Genomic DNA, 17,421 nt, shown 5'->3' on the forward strand with positions numbered 1-17,421 from the left:
TTAACGTGGCTCGGAAAATAAGATGATGAAATATAGAATGCGCAACATTCTTTCCAATGCACAAAACTGTTTCTCTATTTCTTTATTCGGATGACCTTCCGTGCCTATAAACGAGAAGAAAGGGGGTTAAACGAAGGGCCCGATTTTTATTAGTCATACAGTCATAGTCATAGTCATAGTTTGTTGGCTTCTTATGATATGACTTCTGTGCCTATAGCACTCTAGAGATTGGGCACCTACCCCCTATCTTTTTATTTTATTTCGGAGGACAGAAAGTGGCAGGTAGCCTTGTTTCATCTCAAGTCCTAGGAAGCTGCCGGCAGCCGCCGGCGTTAGGCGACCACTAATCTACTGTCTTCGCCTTCGCTCTTCCCGCGGTCTGCACGAAACCCAATCCATGATTCAGACTCCGGTGCAAGCCGGTCGACCGCGACGCGATCTGGCTTGGCTCTCGGCCATCGAGCGGTGTAATATCGCCCGTGCGGAGAGGACTCAGAGCGTGACGATTGCGGTTACCACCGCGGTCAACGCCGGATTCGGCGCGAGGTACGGGAGACACGGCAGAGCGGCGCTGGATTGGTGCCGATCGCGCACGCCACTGCGCAGCACCGTTCCCCTCCGCCTCCTCCTTTCTCCGCTAGTAGCCCCTCCCCCTTTCATCAAGCGGGCCTCCTTTCCCTGTACCTGCACACACGGAAGCTCGTACACCTGCGCCCGGGCCCGACTGCGTAGACGCTGCTTTTTCATGTGGTAAATGGAACGGGTCTCCGGGGCGAACTGGAAGGTCTCGACGCCTAACTGTAGCGGCGTTCAGCTAGGGTTGCTAACGGTCCCCAAATTGAGCAGGACAGCCCTAACTTTCGAGCAAACGTCCCGATTCTCTACTGCGCACAGTCAGGACCACTAAATGACTTCACTACATTGCATTTTTTTTTCTACTGAATAATAATCAGTGAATCAGATTTCTCTTCTATAGGGCCTGACAGCTCGCTCGAAATTTTCGCTCTTTTGTTTGCTGTTATAGTGTATAAACATAAATGTAGTTTTTTTTCGATGTGGTTTTTGTTTTGTTGCAGGCCTTAACCATTACAGCACCTCTGTATAATGGTATCCGTGTTAGCCAGGTAACTACTGACCATCTTGTTTTAAATCGCGATATGGTACACTCGAGGCCAAAAAATATGTGCAACCAAGTTGAACATACAGTCTCAGACTGGCGGCTCCTGGCACTGACAGGGACATTAATCGCGCCCCCCCCCCCTGCCCTCCTCCCCTTCCGTCTCGATTTCGTACACTCGGGAGTTGGCAACATTACGTTCAGCCCATCTTGGTCGTAGTGGCGGTTGGTTTGAAATTGGACTGACGACATTCGAGAAAACTGCGATGGGTACAGTACAGAGAAGAAACAACTATCCTAGTCCGTTTTAATATTGTGAATTAAAACGGACTAGGATAGTTGTTTCTTCCCTGTACTGTATGTGAATTTATAGCCCGCAAAGAAACTTCACGTCTTCTTATCGAATGCTTAAGAGAGACTGGTTTGATGAACGTATGGGGAAACCCTTCAGCGGTATTATAAGGGACGCTCGTGGGAAGCAATCGCCGGCCTTGATCGCCAGGCTACACCCGCCTGTTGCTACAATCCACCACCACCACCACCACCCCCACCAAAATTGTGAATTGATTCTTTAGAACCTTTGTCCTTCGTTTGAGTGCCGCTCCATTTAGGTAGTCGCAGCACATCCAGCCATGCATTGGCGCATCAGACACTAAGAAGAACAAAAAAGCATCGAACGAAAAAGAAGCAAGAGGCATTTTCAGCGGAACGTTTCCTTCGCTCCGCTCCGCTCAGCCAGCGAGCGGGGGCGCAAGTGCGCATGCGCCGAATAGTCAGCCGCGAGCGCTTGAGCGGACGGGCGCCTTCGTTCCGCCAGATAGCTCGCCGAGCGGAGCGCGCAAGCGCGGCGAGCGAGACCAACGAAAATACAAAATGGCTGCCGCCACTGCCGCGGTAGGGTGGCTAGCTTAGCCGCGGGTTGGCTGATCTGCTAGGTACACGCTTTGTACCTTTGACAGAGTGGCTAACGAAACGAGATGAGGGTAAAAACTCGACGCCAAAAGCATGGTTGGGAATACGACGATTTGTTGACGAGTACAGAAGTGCTACATGAGGCGCCGTCGACTCAGAGCAGCCTCGCAGCCTTCGTGTGACAGTGCAGCCGCCCAGGTAAAAACAGAAAGAAAAAATGAAAAAGAAGAAAAAGACCGCCAATTATCGTTTTAAAGAGACAGAGAGAAAATAATGCAGAGAAAGGCAGGGAGGTTAACCAGAGGTAGTTCCGGTTGGCTACCCTGCGCGGGGGGAAGGGTTAAGGGGGAGAAAAAGAGAAATAGAGTGGAAGGGGGAGATAGAAAGAAAGGAAGACAAGCACGAACAGAGCGCGTACTCTACACAGCGGTAGGGGGCGGCATTTTTAGAGTCTGTCGTGAAGCCCCGTAGACCACAAGAACCTTAATAGCGCGAGTAAGGCCTTCAACGCAGATGTTCTTTCGGAGCATTGGCCTAAAGCTTTTAGTTCTGACAGTGGACGATTGTCCAACTGGTCCAGTGCTCTGCACATCACTTGTCTCTCAGCACTGTATCGCGGGCAGACACAGATAATGTGCGCGAGCGTCTCGTCGATGTTACATGTGTCGCACGTGGGGCTGTTGGCCATTCCTATGAGGAAAGCATAGGTGTTTGTAAAGGCAACGCCTAGCCACAGACGGTAGAGCATGGTCTGTTCACGTCGTGGTAATCCAGGCGGGAGGTGCATCCGTATGTCCGGAGACAATGAACGCAACTGACACATGGTGAAAACATTTGAGTCCCACAGGGGCAAAGTACACTCACGGGACATCAATCGCAGCTCAGCCGCAGCGTCTGTGCGCGAAAGCGGAATGAATACTCGTTGACCACTTTCATGTGCAGATCGGGCGGCTTCGTCGGCGTGGTCATTCCCGCTGATGTTACAATGACCTGGAAGCCACTGAAAGAATATGTCGTGTCCCTTGTCATAGCTTTGATGATATATGTGCCGAATTTCTGAGGCGAGTTGTTCATTCGGTCCGTGGCGCATTGGGCTTCGGATGCACTGAAGGGCTGCCTTGGAGTCACTAAAGACTGTACATTGTTGCGGTGGCTTCTGCTTAATGAAATCAAGTGCAGCACGGAGCGCCGCGAGTTCTGCACCCGTCGAAGTGGTCACACATGAAGTTCTTACTTTGATTTTCTCAGATTGTGCCGGGATGATGACTGCAGCAGCAGAGCTGTTGAGTTTTACTGAACCATCTGTTTATACATGTTGCCGGAATCTGTGCACGTTGTGAATGTGCTCCAAAGTTGCTTGTTTCAAAGCTTGCAATGGCGCTCCAGCTTTTTTCCTGATTCCTGGAATTGTCAGTTGCACTTGCGGCCGGTGCAGACACCACAATGGATCTGCCAATCGTGTAGCGGGCGTAAATTCTGACGGCAAGTACGACTGATGTCTTACAATAGTTTTAGCAAAAATTGCAACATTAAAGAAACGCTTTTGGTTGTTGTCTCTTCTACCACCAGGTGGCACAGCATGCCATTGCACGCCCGCCGAAGGCGTGAACGCTCAGCTGAAACAGATTTTTTCCGTTCATCCACTGGGGCGGAGCGGGTGTGCCAGAGCGGAGCGGGGAGCAGAAAACATTCTGCTAAAACTGTCTAATGTATCGGTCTTGCTTAAAGTAGAGATTACCAGGAGCGTAGTACTTTCTGTCCTAGAAAACGCAAAGACAGCAAGCGCGAGGTGCTAACGGAACTGCATAGTGCCACATAGCCTCAAAGCACAAATTATCACTTGGAGTTAAAACCTGTGAGGGATGATGTAGAGAACATGAAATGAAAATTTGCAATAAGTAAGGTTGAAATGGAGTAAATAAGTGACAGGAGCATTTTCTGGCCATGACTACTTACACAAAGTTGAGAAGCGGCCAGTAGTAGACCATTCACCACGTTGTGCTTGTGCCATTTTCCGTGATGAGATAACAGGAACAAAGATTAAAATTAAGGGGCAATAGAAGGAATATTTTCATCAACAGCGCCAGTACATACATGCACAGGGTACAAATTCACAAAGCAACTTGTACATTAAAGTGATCCGCAAGCGTTGGCGCCGGCCAATTGTTACCGCCAATGACAGACACTCCTTGCGGACGCGAAAAGTTGTACGAATGGGGAATTCTGATAGGGCTTGTTGTGTCATATTCGGTAGAAACCAGTGTTGCGTGGTGGATTTATCATAACGTTACCGTTAGTAGCAGTGGTTGATTTTTTATCTCAAGGGCTACATCAAGAGTAACGTTACGGTTTTTGTACACCATGGTCTGGCACGAAGGACGGATAAACCATGTAAAATAATAGGTGGTTTCACGCACTACGTACATGGTACAGAACCTGGGTTGATAATGAAAAGTGAAACTTGAGTCAGGCAGAAGGGGTTAGAATTTATTCACCACGAAGCAATAGGCATGTTGCTGTAATTCATTGCCAAGAGCAGAATGGGCTGCTTTTCTCGTGGTTAGAAAAACAAAAACAAATAAAACAAGGATTTACTTTCTTTGAACAGTTACAAAACATCTTCCCTCGCCTATATCTATCAGTCGAAATAGTATATGACTTAATGAAACCTAGCGCGTCTCTAAAGTATGATGCTTCTTTCAGGAGGAGAGAGAAAAGGGAAAGGTGCCTGTGACTTCGGAATTTTGAAAAGGCGATTTATGACAATTTCAGTGACATCACAAGGAGGAATTCTCGTCATTGATATAGGTTGTACTACACCGTCTGTGTTCTTTTTGAGTTGTGGTTATTAAACTTTCATAACGAAAATTTACTTGAGGACCGAAGCATTCAACTTTCTTCTTTCTGGAACTTTCAGTTAGAGGGCAGAAAGTGGACAGTAATTAGCGGAACGCTTTCTATATTGAAGATTAAACTTTCGCGCATGTTTCATTTCTTAATATCAAATTTGAAAACCTGTTCAGGAAAAAGTCAACGAGCCTTGCATTATCATCGCCATTTCAGCATTTAACAAAATAATTTATTTCGTATTGAGAATGTGAATGCCAGGCATTATTAGCGGGTTTTTCAAGCGTGCCAAACGTACAATATTTTACGCTCAGAGTGACTATAACTCATTGAACCAGAAAGTGAAGCAAGCTATAATTCTTTCTCCACTTCCTTTTTCCTGTCAACAAGATACTTGTGTACCTGTGACGTGGTGCTCACACACTATTTAGTGACCTTTTTGTGTTGTCCCTCGCGTGCTACGTTAAATAAGGACAATAAAATGGAAGCTCCGGTTATTACTTAAGCCTCGCATAGCTTTCTGTAACAAATTCTGAACTGTGTGCGATAACCAGCTGCTACAAAATAAAAAGAAATAATAGTAAAACAATCGCAGCTAAACTAAGACTTAGATCAAACATACTGCGTTACATATATTGCTGGGAATGCGCAGCGTTCACACATACATATCTGATGCTGCACATGTCTAATGAAAGAGTAAATTTTCCGTAAGGTGTACTTGATCCTGCGGCTGGTGTCGTACTTCCTGCTTATTGTTTACTTCTAATTAGCGTTTATTGCTACTTTTGTTCTGGAAGTTCACACCTTAGTGGTCTTCGCAATAGACCGCTCACTTAATTTCTACGCTTTCATTTCAATATGCGCAATAATGCTATCAGGACTGGAAGATCCAGTGTGTGAAGCGGCTGCCCCTCTTTGCAGCAAGCGAATGTAGTAGAACACTGCCCGAAAGAAAGCCTCATGAAGAGATGCACTGACACGCGCTTTGAAAAACCTGCAGGGATTGTGTTGGCTATTGTTCCTTTCCATCCTGTAGGTACAAGATCCTCAAGTGCTCGCCTGCGTATAGCCGTCGCCCTACCCATCTTTCCTGGACTTGATACCATCAACGTGAGGATTTCCAGGAAGAAAACGAAGACGACGACAACGACGACGAAGACGACGACGACGACGACGACGATGATGATGATGATGATGATGATGATGATGATACATGTTTTTTTTCTCGCGAAAATGATTTTCTGGCGGAATGATAACAGCTAAAAGCAATAACCCAAGTTCCTAAGGATAAATACTCAGAAATATTTTTTTTTCTTTCCGCTAATGGAAGGTCACCAAAACGAAGTAGGACAGCGACTGCCATTCCCTCGCGCTGTCGAACACGATACCGCGCACCCGAGCCGGCTACAGCTGCATGTCGCGTTGCTGGTCTGCTGGTGCGCCAGTCGACCACGCTGCTGGCGCGTCCTGCCTGCGACCCTGGCGTCCTAACGATTTTTGGGAGGGGCCTGCCGCTGTTTTCGGCGCCGGGCCAACGCCGCGTTCGCCGCGCGCACCGGCGGCCTACGCGTTGTCCAGCTCGCTCGATTCCCGGACACCCTTTCCTTTCCGTCACCCGTACCCCCACCTTCCTTTTCATCCTCTCATGCCCCCCTCTTTTATTTCCCCATCTTTCCCCCGTCTATTTACACCTACGCGTTCCAACGAAGAGTCTCCCTATTTACCTCTTCTCTTTTTTTTCGCCTCAGCTCTCTTGTGGTCATACCCAACGCACCCGAGGTATTGCCTTGTTTCTCTTTGTCCCTTTAATTCCTACGGTTTCGTTTCTTCTTGTGCAGCATTTCCCTACTTTATCATTTATATTTTCGCTGCTATAACCTTCGTACTGTTACCCCTTTTTGAGCTGTATGCATCTGCCTCTTCGCACGTGGGCGCCCAGTTCATCTTCTTATTACCGCCACTTTAGATTTTGTCCTTTTTCTTCCCGACTCCCCACCTCCCCATTTCACCCCAGTGTGTGATCTTTTCTCCAGCCTCGGGCACCTCCCTCGCTCTGTATCTCTATATCTCGCTTTCTCTGTGTGCTTTCCTGCCTCGGTGTTCCCTTAGCACCCGAGTGGTTTAGATGGGCCCTTTCGCAGCCTCTACCCCTTCCCTATTTTCCCTATATTTTATTGTCTTCTCCGTACCTGCACTTTGCGAGAGCTATATCCTGTGTGCCTCCCTTCCCTACCCCCTCTATTCACCAGAGAAACGCTTACTGCATTCGTATATATATATATATATATATATATATATATATATATATATATATATATATATATATATATATATATATATATATCGTTTTGTTTTGTTTTTCCATAGTTTGCGGTGGTTTGGGCGCGGTGTGGCCGGCCCGGAAGGAACGTAGTCATCTCTGACTGCCGCCTCCGAAGCGACCTTGATTGTTCTTTCCCCGCTCGCGCCTTCGCTGTGCTTGTTGACGTTGTGGCGGCAAACGGGAAGGCGTTTGATAGCCTATCACTGGTCCCGGACGAGGCTTGCCTGAGCGGCCTGGAGGCTGCCTGAGTTAGGAGGCTGAGGTCCCCCTTTTCTCCTTATTTCTATTCGTTTTCTTTTTCTCCTGACGGACGCGGGAAACATAGTGCGTGGGAAACAAAGTAGCGAGGGCTCATTTATTGCGAAGCCATAGGCCGAGATTCATTCTACGTGTGCTGCGTACTTTTCGCGCTTCTCCTACGAAAATTACGTTGAGGACGTCATTCCTTTGTGCAACTTATAGAATAGGAGAAAAATAATGATGGCAGGACGGGTTGCGGTGTCTTTGAACATGAAAGTAACTCGTGAGTAGCACACATAATTAAAGAAAAATTGTTATTTATTTATTTATTTATTTATTTATTTATTTGCTTAAAGTGCCCAGGAACAGCTTTACGCCTTAATATTGGTGCACTTGTGTTACACAAAGAACTTAAAACCGAAAAACAAAACAGAATATCTCAAACAACAGTGGTACAACGTACAACAAAAATCGAATTATTTTAGAGACAGAAGTCAGATACGAGCAAATAGTAGAACTGAATACATCAAGATCATCACGCAAGTTAGTTTGTTGTCTTACAACATGTGTTATAGTGTTAGAGGTGCAAGAAGAATTCACGTGGACATTGCTAGGATCAGGCAGGTTAGGGCGAAGCACGCAGAACCTTACAGCTGACAGTAACGCGGACAGGAGAAGTGGTTGTGAATTAGTTTATACAAAAATAAGCAATCACAGTATTTCTGCCTTATTATGAAAGGTCGAGTGTGGATAAAAGAAAGCGCGAACTAAATACAAAAGAAAAAGGGAGAAAGGCGTTTAAACAAAGTACGAAACTATGAAACAACAACGCAAAGCTCGGAAAATAACAATAACAGCTAGTTCTGAGAAATATCGAGATCATAAAACTAAGCGTTATAAAAATTCAGTGTTCTCACGACGGTTGAGTGTTGGGGATGACAGGCGAGAACATGGAAAGGTCTATGTTCTCTGGTGATTTTACGAGGTATACGAAACATGATACAACTGAGGTGATCGGGGCAGTTGAGGATACTGTGAAGGAGTGTGAAAAGAAGCATATGGTCAGCACAATTACGCCGGCAGCGAAATAAGGGCAATGACAAATAATGCAACAGTGCTATAACAAGGTCAAATGTCCGTGTTGGCAAAGCGGTGACGACCTATGCTTAGAAATTTTTTCTGAACCCCATCTGTAACACCACTGTTGGATTTAGAAATGCTATTCCAGTCGACCGATGCGTATTCGAGTTGAGGAAGGCAGATTGTTGGGTACAACTTGCCGCACGGTGTAGGAGAATTGAATTCTCTCGAGAGTCTGCAAACGAAATCCAGAGAGCGCATACCCCACATTGTGACGTGTTTAGCGTCAAAAGAAAAGTGTAACTTTGCATCAAAAAGTACCCCTAGATTATTTATCTCCCACAACTTGCACAATGATACAGAATCTCCCGATCAAAAAGAAAAAGAAAAAAGAAATCCTTGCTGTTTTGCGAGTGAAAGCCATGACTTTGGTGTTAGCAGCATTCAAGGTGAGTTTATCATCATTGAGCCATTTAGAAAAAGAAAGCAGGTCAGACTGCTGGATGTGACGGTCATCAGCAGTGTCAATTTTCTGAAGAATCTTGATGTTACGAGCACATAGAAGGAAAGAAGAATTAGGAATAGCGGAAAGGACGTCATTAATGAAGTGAAAGGATGCGTCGTAATGCTGATCCTTGAGGGGTGCCCCTAGGTGCCATGTAAAAAAGATGACGTTTGGCAAGTGACGTTAACAAAACGTGACCTATCGATAAGATAACTGGGTAAGAGATTGACAGCTTACGAGTGAACACTGAAGTGCGTAAGCTTGACCAGATGCAGTGAGTGGTCGACTAAATGAAAAGCTTAGATGTACTCAGCCACTTCGAAAAAAAATTCAAATGTTTAATTGTAGTCCCCAGGAACAGCCACGGAACCTTTGTACTTGTGCACTTAAAAGTAATACGCAAAACACCATGTACCGGAAACTCAAATGTGGCAGACGAAATAATCTGAAGAAGAGAAAGTAGAGGAAAAGGAAATGTGGATGCCGGCGTAAAAGGGAGTTAATCATACAACATAATCATCTGCATATGTATAGAACACAGGAAATAAATTCTGACATGTGTCAATCAAGACAGAATACTTATCACATGTTTAATAAAGTCGAGCCATAGGACAGTGACTACTGCAACAAGGCCACGCAGAAAACGCAGAATGCTGTCTCATTTACTTATGCGGTACGAAAAACTGCATATAATCATGAAGCTTTGGGCAATGTATAGTGCCATGAGCCCGCCTATAAAGAATGAAAAGGTTTGATCAATAAATCTTGATTTTCATTGGGGCGAATTGAGGTACATCTGAGATGGATGGATTACAGCCGCCAGTACGGCAAAAGCGGTGCTTGAAAATAGATATAATTTATTCTCGGCGCATTCAATGAGGTCAGAATCTGAATTGCATGTTCCGCCCCCAAACTTCAGAGGCAGACGTTAATAGTGAAAGGCACACAGTAGAATAACATTTCAGAAAGACAACAGGGGAGGGGAAGTCATACAGTGCACGACAAACAATACCAAGAGAGCGAAGGGCATGTTGTTTCACATATATAGCGCGTGAAGAGAAGCATGGCCATTTTTGTCAACGTACAAACCAAAGATATTTCATTTCATTGGCCCTGAGCAATGGAGCATAACAAACAGTGTACGAAAATTGTACTTGCTATGTTTTCTGCGTGTAACTTAATACCATGGTTCTGCAAACATTTAAAGGTAGCTTATTGGCGAGGGCTCTTTGCACCAGTCTCAGAAAGAAAAATTGTCTTTTTTAGGTCACTACAGTCGAGAACATTGTCGACAGTCTTAAATAGCTTTAATTCGTCAGCATATTAAAGGGATGATGAGTGTTGAATTGCTGACAAAATGTCAAGTACAAACAGTAAGAAGAGAAGAAGGCCAAGAACAGAGCCTTGAGGAAATCCGCTATTGACCTCATAGTTAACGGAGCGCTGTCCATGAATGCCAACGAAGCAAGAGCTATTGCTCCGATAATTAGATGACAAGGGTAGTGATGGAAGAAGGCATGTCCATTTGCTTGAACTTTGTAATTAGGAGAACATGGTAAAGTACAGGAAGTGGTTTACTTAGGTCAAAGTAAACAGCGTCTAATGGGCCCCTACTATCTACCACAACTCAAACCATGGGTAATAAATAATAATACCAATAATAATATTACTAATTGCGTAAACTCTACTGAAGATAGATTTGAAGTTAATACAAAGAGGCTTCACTGTTCATTGACTTCATGTTTAGGACTGAATGAATAGAATTTATTGATAGGAAAGACAGAGAGGTCGACCTGAGCTACTGCGCTCTAGTCTGCTACTCTGCACTGGGGAAGAGAAGTGCATGCATATATAATATTCAATTTAAATGGGAGGATCTAAGCAAATTTGAAAGCACGGACGTCGAGCAGCTGCCGTAAGTGCAGGAGGTGCCGAACAAGAAAGTTGCATTTCCACTATTATCTATTTATTGGTTGGGCTATCATGGGCTTGCATTCACTTGAATCTGCAGTTCTTTCTTTTCCGGCTTTCATTACAGTGTGGTAGGTTAGCTTTGCAAAGCTGCTTACCTGAACTCGGCGATGTGACAAACTATAAGAAAATGCAATGTTCTTTAGAGTAAAGAAAAAAACATTCGGATAACGCCACAGAATACACCAGCAACAACATATTACGATACTATAGTCGCATATACCGCCTGGTTAACGTCATAAAGTAGAGTTTCAATAAGAAATCCCCGTAGGATGGGCGCGTATACAGTATATATCGCAAGGCACCACACAGAAGTTGACGTTTTCTGCCTTCTTATTTTCCTGCACTTCTCATCACATGAATAGAGCCATGCAAAGTTGACTTTCAAAACAACGGAGACCAGACCCTTCCCAGCCCGATCGCTTTGGACGTTCGCGCGCGAGACACTTTATCCCGACTGACGCCTTCGGGTGAAGTGACTGCGTTGGCACTGCTAGAAATCACACGCGCCGAAGCGCCCCGCGGATAACGCGACGGGCGGACGCCAGAATAAATGGTTTTCGACGTCTCGCGTCGGACACGAAACACGAGCTTTAAAGCGCTCGACAAGGTTCCGTCTTTACTTTGTGCGATTTTGTCTTTGGGCGTTAAGGCTTGCTTCCTCGCCATTCGAGCTCTTACTTTACTCACATGCCACCGAGCACTACGCAGCGGAGGCTGTAGTTGGGTGTCGCGGACGAAGTGAACGAGCTGAGAGAAGAGTGTTCACGCGGTGATGTCTTCATGTGTGATTGCCTCTCTTCCTTCCAGCCTTCCTGGGAACGCGATACTGAAGCGATGTAAAGTGCTTGCCGAACCAGCTTCGGAGCTTGTATAGCCTTCGCTTTTGTTCTTCGCTGGCGCGTCGAGAAAATGGGAAGCGGCGACAGCTCAGGGGCCGTGATTCGTCGGTTCTTGCGTTTCAAATACTGCTGCGCACGCTGTGTTACACGGAGTTTGAAGCAAAATATAGAGGGGGGGAAAATGGTGGAACAAAGAAGACGGTGGAACAAGGAGGAAAGATCATATGAATGCAGGGGTCAACGGCTTCAGCGTCTCTTCTTGCACCGTTCTCTGGCATGTGGCCTGCAAGAAACAAACGCAGAGGTTCGTAGCACAGAAAAATAAATGCATAGAAAACGCAGCCGGCGCGGAGGCGAGGCGGAGCAGGCAAGCGGCAATGCCGGTCGTGAGCCGACAAAAGCGTAGCCCCGTATATTGCGACCATTCATCGTAGCCACGTTTCTCTCTCGAAGCCCGCCGCAGCGACGTTGGGCACGAGTACCAACGGCGTCCTACGCGGCGTCGTGAGCTGGGGAGATTGTCGCTTTGTCGCGTTTGATATAGAAGCGCAGCGGCGGCCCCGCTTTTGTCTGTCGCGGTCTCTCCTTAGTGACGACAGTTGGAGTTATGAGTTCTTGCGGTATAGTCTTGAGGGTGCGCGTAGTTGCTTACGAAGTAGCCCCCTCAGTAGCTCCCCACTTTTTATTGCCCTAACAGACTCTGTCGTGTTTTGACGCTAGAAGCACGAGCTTCAAAGTGAAGACGCTCGCAACTATGAGATCTTGCGGTGCAGTCTAGTACGCTTGTGAAAACGCTTACGAAGTGCGTCTTTCGTTGCATGGCACATTTATTTCCTCTGATAGGCCACCTTTTGAATAATTCCTCGTGTAGAAGAACATTGGAGAGGCCTTTGCGGAGTGCTCGCGATCAGCTAATGGTTGTTATTTCTAGCCGTTTTCCACGCTACTCAATCGAAAACCCCTTTGCTCCATGCTGATCAAGATGGACTTTGTTGATTTTAAAAGGTGAAGGTATTGCCGTGTGGACGACCACTATCTCCATGATTGTTAAGGCACAATTATGAAACATTTATTGCAGAGACTTCTCTGTAGCAGAGGCTATGGCTAGCCGCAGGGTGATGTCATGGCGTCACGCTTTTGTGTGACACCGGAGCTCAGCCTTGGTTGACAACACTGGCCCTTACATACGCGTGATTTCCCGGCTATATGAGCTATATGCTTGGTGTCTGACCTCTGCTACGCCGCTGGTAACATACTGACCAAGTGACGCAGCCAGAAATGCGGCACGCAATTCATGTTATAACTGGCCTGTAACTTGCAGTTTATTCGTCTCCAATCTCGGCGCTCGTGGATTACCGGAACTTTATTGTTTATATGTCTTAAACTTGTGGCACCAATTTTCATTTTGTCTATCGTTATTATCGCACGGCACACAGCACGCTAATAGCGCACAATAATGTACACGTATTTATGTTTATAGTTAGGCGGAAAAGCGTATATATTAGAAAAACAAACAGAGAAAGAAACCGAGCAAGAAACAGCAGGAAGGAGTCCTCTCATTATCGCACTTCTTTTCCTTAATAACTTAGAGCAGGCTATAAAAAAACGCTACATACAGCGCTGTGATCTAGGTGCGTAAAAAAAAAAATTCGCCGCAACGAGGCACACTCAAGCGGCAATTAAAAGGCATCCTTCTATACAGAGCTCACATGCGAGAGGCATGCGTTCATGATCATTACACCTGACTTGCGCCAATCCCCGATCGTAAATTCCGCTCGGTAATTGCTCAGTTACTGGCGTTCATTGAAGTGCTCGTAAGGTGCGAGCGCTTAGCAGCTTACGGGTCTGTTTTAACGGCATCAGGAGGTCAGATAAGCAAGCCGTTAAGATGTACGCTGGTCCACCGCATCGAAGGATCTAGCCGCATCGGCTCGGCCGCAGTGGAGCCGTGATAACTTACCTCGAAGTTTACGGATGTTGATCCCTAGTGCGCACGAACTTTCCTAGTATAGGATTTGGAGCTAGCTATTACTTGCTGCATTGAGGCAGCTTACGCTCGACCCTCATGAGATAGGTGGAAGCGGGGCTGAATGAGCGAGATATTCTGGCATCGCGCATGTGCGCTAATGACGTTATTTCAAGAGTCGGCGATGCGTGTGTGGTGATAGGATTTTGGCGAGTTGGCTTCGCGAAACACTCCTTAGCCGCGCCGAGTCGCTCATCTTATCATACCACCCAAGTTCATTCACGCGACGTAATGAATATTCCAAACCGCGGGGCAGTCACTACACTTGCTAAGCGGCTTTGGAGTGTAGCAGAAATTAAATGACTTATATTATAGCGCACGAGAAACATCTTTTCTTTCGTCTCAAATTACGAAGGCTTAGAACACAGTGCTTGAGTTTAAGTTTAAGATGCAGCGAAGGTCCGATCTTATATTTTAAGCCTAAGCTAACGAGCTTCTGCCTTCGTATTCGGATAAAAACATTAATGATGAAGATGAAGATTGCTTCCGCATCCTTACGTGAAAAATTGCCTGAAACAAGGCATTCTAATTATTTCAATATGTAACTTTGGTATTTCTCACACCCTCGATGTTTAATAAATAGCCTTAAGCACAACGTTTTAAAATATTGCCTTTTTTTTGCCTCTTCTACGGAGTCACTGTTTCCTCACCAGATATATTCAAAAGCACATATGGATAACTTGGACTACTGGGCATGTGAAAATAGGTACGTTTCACTTGGAATGTGCCCATTCTTGGCCAATCCTGCCGAATGGATGTGCCACTGTGAAACAAGTGTGTGAGGCCCTAAATCTATTTAGGTAAGTGTAGTACTTCTATATTATTATAATTTTATATAACTACATCACATATTCCGATCGGAGCATTCAGTGACGAGGACGAAATGCAAGAGATGTACACAGAACATAAACACAAGTAGGAACAAAGAAACAAAACCCGCCATGGTTGCTCAGTGGCTATGGTGTTGGGCTGCAGAGCACGAGGCTGCGGGATAGAATCCCTGCCGCATTTCGATGGGGGCGAAATGCGAAAACACCCGTGTTCTTAGATTTAGGTGCCCGTTGAAGAACCCCAGGTGGTCAAAATTCCCGGAGTCCTCCACTACGGCGTGCCTCATAATCAGAAAGTGGTTTTGGCACGTAAAACCCAATAATTTAAGGGAACAAAGGAACGTTTTTAATGACTGAGAAAAAACTGTATGCAATGTGAACCCAGATCTTTACAGGAAGTGAGAGTATAAATTTTCGCAGAATGTTTCGCGATTAATGATGAAGACAAGGCTGTCATATATGCATACATCTCTCATCAGTAGAGCTTTAAATTTGGCTGGTTGGCACATTCAAGAACATGAAGGTAACAGCACTAAAAAGGTAAAAAAAAATACAGGATCAACATGAGAGCAGGCGAACCGGCGCTTACTGACGACTGTTTTTTTTTTATTTATTGCGTGTCGACTTAAATATGTACTGGAAGAACAATCACTATAAGGGGAAACGAAGAAACAAGGACACACGACATCACCGCTGACATTGCAATTTAACGTGCTGAACAGGTTTGCCTCACTCATCAACATTCTTTCCTCGATAAGCACCACATATCACTTTAGTCTGAAGAACGCAGCCACCTTAACAGTAACAGGCGACGAGACGGTGATGTACTCCGCTACTATACTGCTACGTCGTTAACTCAAACGAGTTTCGTGTCATTCAGAAATACACATTGCGTTGGATCTGCGCCTTCTCTTCATCAGACGACTTCTCCAAACATTTGTTTTGTTTTTTCGCTCACTCGTCGGTGACATCATTTGTACCACCGTCTTTCTCGTTTTTTTCAACAAATCAGGCGAAATTGACTTTTCAGTCTTCCTAGACCTCGTCTTTGTCAATGGGGCGCATATACCAACCACGGCATCTTAATTTATTCATTTATTCATTTTCAGCCATTACTGTGCGCCAAAAGTACTCCATTTCACAATGTACTTGCATAGCGGCATTGCGGGGCGGCGGTATAGCACTATACTCATGTGCAACTGCACCACTGTCCCACTGTATAGTGTTGTAGTTGTATAGTGGTAAAGTGGCCACTGTTCCACACAAGAAAATCACAACATTGTTAGCACGTCATCCCGCTCTTGCTGTCGTCCCGTTTCAGTGCTGGTCTTCTCAGCATATAAAGCTGTCCGGTTGCCGCAGTAGTACTGACAAACATGGTGCTTTTCACTCGACATGTCGCTTGATTGCCACTTTAAGGCTTTCAAAATTCGACGACCGCTTTCTTCTAGCTTTATTTCGTTGCCCTCACTTTCTTCAGCCGTTACCTCGGACGGCCGATCCCGATAATTATGTAAGCGAAATGCCTCCTGAGCGAATAAAAATGGATGACTATAACTAACTTAGCATGCTTAACATGTTGAACAGGAGCGGAAAAGTGAAATTGTACTCGGCTGCAATTATGAAACAAAACATGAAGCCAATACACCACCCGACCAGAGAAACTAGATGTCATACTACAGAAGTAGTTTAAATTGCATTAGTCTATGCCTTGAACAAACGATGCACTTTAATCACGCCAAGAACACGCCAAGATTATGCAACGAAAATGAGAGCAGGTTGTCCCATAACGCACCGTGTCCGGTTTTCCTCGCTTTATCATTAGTTTGAGCACTTCCCGACGTTTGAAGCACACTGCTGCCACACGAAGCGAATCCATTTATGTAAGCGCATGTCCTAAATCATAATTCCATTTCGCTGACGCAGATAAGAGCACCGGGACAGAACTTCAAGTATCTGGAAACGCCGCTTGGTTTGGTCTTTCCTTTCTCTGCCTTGTCACCGAACGACTAACTTGCAGGAACGCTTTCCAAGTATGAAACGACAGAAAAAAAAAAAAGATGTCGCGTATGGTTCATACGTGGGATGGGAAGGAAATATATAGCCCGATACGTCACGGTTGATTTCATCAACGCGAAATTTAGGCACTTACGAGAGTTTAACGTTTTGCCGGAGAGCAGGAGCTATATTAAGAATCTCCACCGCGGGATGGCTCTCGGAATAAATGGTTCGAGCCTCGTGCGATGGGGGAGGAGCAGAGATTAAGTTTAATGGCTTCCCGCGACAATCAATTACCAGTTCGGTGCCTCAGGTCGCAACCGCCGTGCTGGAACGGAGAGACCGCAATTAACTCTTATCGCGGTTTCTTATCGTGGATCGAACACCGCTGCGCTAATTACGACGGGAAATACACGAAAAAGAAGCAACAAATCCTCCCAAGCTTTAATCTAACTGTCACTAAGAAGATTGAGAGTGGTCTCTTGGAGGGTCGGCGTTGACAACCATTCGCACGGATGGACGAAAGATCAGACAAAAGCGAGCGTTCGATTTGTGCCTGGAATAGTCCACGATATTTATCAGTTATGGTATCCTGTTGAAAAGGTCAACCTGTCCCAGAGGATCGACGCTACAATAGTGGGAAGAATGCACTTAAGAATGCCAGTTTCATATCGATACATAGAAAACCTGCACAGCAGATCGAAAAGCGATGCCCCAGAATCTCGCCACT

The 17,421-nt window shown here is 45.6% G+C and overlaps 2 protein-coding genes across 3 annotated transcripts in view; one reads left to right on the forward strand and one right to left on the reverse strand.

Moving 5' to 3' along the window:
* Nucleotides 1-17,421, reverse strand: part of LOC142582838 (pro-neuropeptide Y-like) — a 283,838-nt gene that overhangs the window by 129,337 nt on the left and 137,080 nt on the right. The window lies entirely within an intron of this gene.
* The window catches only part of LOC142582837 (uncharacterized), a 212,826-nt gene that overhangs the window by 38,040 nt on the left and 157,365 nt on the right, over nucleotides 1-17,421 (forward strand). The window lies entirely within an intron of this gene.

This window comes from Dermacentor variabilis, chromosome 5, assembly GCF_050947875.1.
Source record: "Dermacentor variabilis isolate Ectoservices chromosome 5, ASM5094787v1, whole genome shotgun sequence".
NCBI classification, from domain to species: domain Eukaryota; kingdom Metazoa; phylum Arthropoda; class Arachnida; order Ixodida; family Ixodidae; genus Dermacentor; species Dermacentor variabilis.